This window comes from Mercenaria mercenaria, chromosome 7 (assembly GCF_021730395.1).
Source record: "Mercenaria mercenaria strain notata chromosome 7, MADL_Memer_1, whole genome shotgun sequence".
In the NCBI taxonomy this organism is placed as follows: Eukaryota; Metazoa; Mollusca; class Bivalvia; order Venerida; family Veneridae; genus Mercenaria; species Mercenaria mercenaria.
This window is the reverse complement of record NC_069367.1, coordinates 4,116,608-4,122,802: the sequence shown is the minus strand read 5'-3', so window position 1 is coordinate 4,122,802 and position 6,195 is coordinate 4,116,608.

Below are 6,195 nucleotides of genomic sequence, written 5' to 3'. Positions count from 1 at the left end.
CAGGATCGCAGACGTGACGCGAGGCTAACACTCCTATATAAAATAGACAGAGAATTAATTAGTCTTCGTTAGCAATAAAGATTCACGCCTCATGAAAACCCAATTATCAACACGGGCATGAGATGTCATTCAGCATTCCATCATGCAGAACGACTATATAGATAAGATAAGGTTTATTTAAAGTCGGCAAGATATCAAGCAAGTACAACATAAGCTCATGTGCGCTTTTGAACCGACTACAGAATAGTTATATATAGTGTATATTAAAACAATTGTATAAAAGCTGCAATTATAATGTGGATATTAATGTTAGGAGTTAAATAGCATTTAGCACATAATACAAATAAAATATCTAAAACATCTAAAACTATGATATATTTGCCTATCTAGGATGTCACTTAACATGGAAGAGAATAAATCACAGACAGATTTAATAAAAGACTCTTATATAAAAGTATTACAGTAAGTGTAACTGTTATTGTTGTCTAGCATGAAGACCCATGAGTGATTTTGTAAAAGACTGGCAGATATCATAGCTTGCAACACAGAAAGTACAGGAGCAAACAAAATATATAAGCAGGTGTAATAAAAGCAAAAAAAACAAACCAGGCAGAATGGCCATTGACTGCAACTGAAATAATGAAAAAAATTATACATTTGAAAAAACACAAGCACATATACAGCTCGATTATAATTATTGAAAACATTATAAACTGAGTAGTAGGCAAAGCAGAATTACAGTACTCATAGTTAATACAAACACAAAAAGTAGATACAAAATCATAATTATATGAATATAATATTGACACTACTAAGCTTAATAGCAACAGGCTTAAAACTAACATAAGCGGGGAAAAACAACATGCAAGACAGACAAAAATGAACAACAAGAAATAATAAGCTAAAATACATACACAACTGAACTCTAAGTAGGCGCCACCAATGCTGTAGGAGCTCACTAACCTGTTTACAAGCGATACACTTACAGTCCCTGCCACTCCATATAGATATGAGGCTTCTGAATTGGTTGAAGCTGAAACAGGTCCTAAAAGGAGTCATTCTTCCCACGCACTATCTGACAGTGGAATCAGCTACCACACGACTAGAACTCAAAAATTAGCTAGCGTCTAAGATGAGAAAAGAAAGAAATAACACTAAATAAATATACTTGACAATGTTACCTCACAACCAAATCTGATTTTGGAGCTTTTAATATAAGCTTTTAGCTTACTCCTCATTCCTATTCATTCATCTATGATTGTATTATACATATTTGGAAAATATATATTGGTTAAACCAACCAAATCTGATTAACTACGTTGCTTTAGTTATTTTTCATCTATGTAGATAAACAAAAAGAAGACTACTGTCCCACAGGTGACCGTCCAGTCTTGGTGCCCATATGGATGCCCGCCCTCCCCCACTCCCCCCTAAAAAAAGAGTTAAAAAGCCACTGTTTTAATCCTAAAACGAAAAAAAATGTTTTCCTATATACTCTTAGATGGAAAAGTTGCTTATGTTGCCGTAACGCTATGGAGATTTACTAGGACACACTGTGGAACAACCAAAATTAACCAGAATTAAAACGATGGTTTTCACTCTTTTTTGATGGGGCGGCACCCATATGGGCACCAAGACTGGACGGGAACCTGCGCACTGTCCCCATATATATATATATGTGTATTGTATTTTAAATATTGTATAACACCTTTGTCTGTCCGAATATTTTTGAAGTTGTAATACACTCCCACAGTCTGAGGAATCTTTTAAATCATGTTGTTACTATTATATATCCTGATTGCAAATAAAAGTAATTGTTGTTGTTGTTGTTGTTGTTGGAATCAGCTTTTCCGTAATCGGTCGGAAATTCTTCGGGATCACGTGATTTTAAAATTGTTTCAAACGAATATCCGTTTAAAGACGCGCGACAAAATAACTGTATTTCCATGATGGTAATTATACACGACTTGCACGAAAAATATGAAATGTACAACATTTATGTTTAAAATTGACAGTGACATATATTAGGCCAAGACAATGTGTTTAATGTCTAAAATCTTATTAAATTAATGTAGCCATATGTACATAAATCAGTGTATTTAGGTAAATTTCAATCACATTTTGTTTCGGCAGTGTAAGACAGTTATTCATTTATATTCTTAAAACTATACTGAAAAGAGATTAACTGAAAAAGTTTGCAGACGAAGTTGTAAAAACACTTTTATTCGGGAAGGGCCTGAATTGTCCTCCCGCAAACTTGTAGTATAGCTGTTTATTACCTGTATTATAAGAATGATTTTCATGAAGGTTTTGTGAGTTACAAAATTGTTGAATTCCATGTGCTAAGTTTGTAAAAATCACGTTATCGTTTGGGCATATAATATATTTTGCATCTATTTATAAATTATAGCCTCGTTTCGGAGGATTCTTCGGAACAAAATCCGAAGATGCTCGACGGGTTCGTAAGCAGTCGGAAAACATACTTTCGGTTTGACATAGGCAACATTTTTTGTTTATTTGTTAGTTATTCTTGAACATATTCATGACTATTTGGTCAGATCTGATGAAGTGGGCCATATTTTCAGTAAATAGGACGTCTCAGCTACAAACTCTGGTTTTCATATAATACTCGTTCGGGTTTTAGTAATGGACTTTTAAAACGGGGCGGAGACAGGAGCTTGATTAAGGTGATGTCACTTTTTGAATTTCCGGTGAATAACAAAAAACCAAAGAATATTCAGTTCTTTCCAAAAACTGTTATATTATGATTTAACCAAATAGTTTCCATTGTCTACCAGAAAGGAACAATTCTTATATCTTAATATTGAGATTTGATACCTTTATAACAGACAGTAAACTAAAACAATAGACATTCATATGTGACGTCGGTGAGCTCAACAAAGCAATTTCAAGCACAAATATTAATGTGGAATGTAAAGTAAGTTACACACTACAATATCCGTCCAAGATACTTTCAAAAACAATGCATTTGCAGAACAGAGAGATAAAAGTAATTTTGACAGCTCGTGAAAACTAATGACAAATTTTGACAGGTATATGATGACTCATGACCTAATTATTTTTTTTCTGTTATTTCTAACTTCCAGTTTGATTTTCATAAAATGGGTATTCGTTATTGTAGCTTACAACTCATACATTAAAACAATAAAAGAATATATTGTTACCTCACTGACGTTTTGTCTATCCATCTCTCGTACGAATTCCTATTGTTTCAGTCATTTGTCAGTAATTAGAGCAACTCACAGTGTTGCAGTCATACAAAACACATCCCTTATTTTCACATAGATATTGAGGATTTATCTAATGAGCACATGTATTGGAAACACAATTTCAATACCGACTGTGTATTGTAATAATACTAAACTATCTCAGCCGTGACATCTCCTTAAATGTTGATTGAATGCTACAACGGATTCAAGACCATTTGTTTCCAATCAGTTATGGCAGATTATCTCAATGATGTAAGCACGAATTGAAGAATGTTTCATTAAAGGCACTAATCTCCAGGTTGTGCAACAACAAGAAAGAAAATTTTTAGATATCAGAAAATTACTGTCATACTTCTTCAGAAGGCTTTGAAACTTTCTTTCAGATTATATGCTACCGAAACACGTATGAATAAGTTACGTTTTATAATTTTTCCATCGTTTGTAACAGGTTACTGGAGAAAAAATGCCTTAGTAAAAAAGCTTCACATAAATGTTTACGACCGGTTAGTAGGTACATGTACCTCCATTGTGTATTGGTTAAGACCGCAGGAAAAAAATCTTATTGCAGAGACATCACGGGATTGATTTCCTGCTTTTGCATGTTTCCATGATTGGGTATTTTCAAGACAGTTTAGAAACAAGAACTCATGTCCTAATGTTCATCGTATGACCAAACTTCAATATCAGAGACAGCAGGTTTGTAGCAAAAATCTGGAGGTCAAAGCCTTTAAGGATCTTCGACTCAAACCATTTTCAGTGCACATTATTATATTGAAGAACTATACTTTATTTTTATTCGCTAAAATTGCAAAAGGGTCGCGTCTTTCTTTTGATTTTTTCTCTTTTTTCTTTCTTTTTCTTTCTTTTTATGCCATTTCTTGCATTATTTCAAGGGCGGGCACTTGAGTAGAACAACCGACGTTTCGTGCGCCAGCTAGATGGCTTCATCATTTGAAGAATTAAACGCCCTGAATGAGGATTGAACCCACATCGATGAAAGACAAGACAAGAGATTCGAAGTCATCGATCATAACCGCATCGCAACAGAGACCCCGCAGATAAAATGGTTTTAAGCATTCTGTTTAATATCGTTTTATAAAACGCTACGCATACCTAAATAATATATGGACTATTGGGTGTTAAAAGGCTATAAAATATTTTATTTCCAATAAATAAGAGGTAAATCTGTTCGACATCCTTCATAGATAGAGGCTCTTATTTTATTTACTAATGCTCAAATTTGATATTTTAAAATGTGATTTTGTCTTTGAGATTGATCACGAATTTCTTCAAATGCTTATGCAATGAACCTTTTCTAGGTTTTGGGGGTAGATATTGGATGCCCCTAATGCAGATGTCAATTATTTTTTAAAAATGATTTTTGGTGGGCAATACAAAATTACACCACAGACGCATTCACTGTATTTGTTTCGAAGCAACATGTTAGAAACAACAACAGCATTTTGATATGTTTATTTGTTGTCATACAGATGCAGTTGTATACAAAATAGTACACTTTTCAAGTTCCGGCTATTGTTCAATTATATTTGGGTGCAATAGAATCAATATTATAACGCTTAATATTTATTATGTTAGGTCATGTATATTGTGTGCATTCGTACAGATATCAAAGTGCATCAAATAATGAACAACGCATACTCTTTTAATTTAAAAATAGATCACTAATGCATCGATTCAGGTTCGGGTGGATATGGGATTGGAGTTGAGGGCATTACTGTACAATTCTTAAATCGAGAGAAGAAATACACAACTCTTTTCATGCTACATGTATTTTGAAAACGTCAGTAATATAGAATATATTTATCACAACAAAGTCTGAGAATTAGCATTCACTAAACAAATACTTACTAAAACAAAAGAAAATAAGAGTATATAAGAAAAGAGAAACTGATACTACAATAATAAAAACAAATCATACAAACAATCTAGAACATGTAAAATGCATTCAGTGATAGTACTTCTGAAAAAGATTTTGCAGGAAATTAATAATACCTTAACAAAAAACACGTAAGATTGTCATTATCAATAAAATCTGTAAAAAGATCCATTTAAAGCAAAAAAACAATGCAACCAAGAAGAATAATAGCAGACTCGGTTTGATTGAATCTGGTTATGAAATATGCAACACCTTTTACGCCCAAAGAGCCAGCTGAAGCGGAACTCTTATTAATAACACATAATTATGTTGAATGGACTCCATGATCCCAAACGAACCAGAAAATATAACAATACTGAATCCACGTACGGGGAGACATTTTCAGCCGCCACACTCACTTAAAGACTGCTCTTGTGATAGTTAATAAACAATGATATCGTTTATTAAAATAAACAATAAGTCTTTTACTAAGTAATTATCAAATAAGATATTTTGTGTTTTGGCATGTATTTACATACTGGAATAAAATACCAAAGTAAATATAACACACACTGATACATATATATAAAAAAAACAAGCAAGCGGGACAAAAAATTTACAGGTACATACTTACCAATTACAAATAAAAATAATAAGGGAACGACCGCTAAATGATTATATAATGCAAAGCCAGGTATGAAAGTTATTTTCAAAGCTGATAATTTGAAAGTATTTAATACTGTAGACTTCTACAGTTGTCGTATAATGTGCAATATCTCATTATAGGGTATATTAATTGGACACAACACCTGCTGATACAAAGCAAAGATTAAGTGTTTGCTGATGAAAATGAAAAAGTACTGATGGTTATGGTAGAGTTAAAAGTCAAATACTGTACACTTCTACAGGTGAAGCATAAAGTATCATAGTTCGTATAAGTCTATATGGATTAAATTTTCAGGAAAAATCTGTACATAGTAGTTGAAACATTTTCTTAAATAATAACACTTAGACGTGACTGGCGCTGGAACAAAATAGCGTCCAGATCATAACTTAGGAATGAGATATTGAGTTGTATCTTAATGTTCC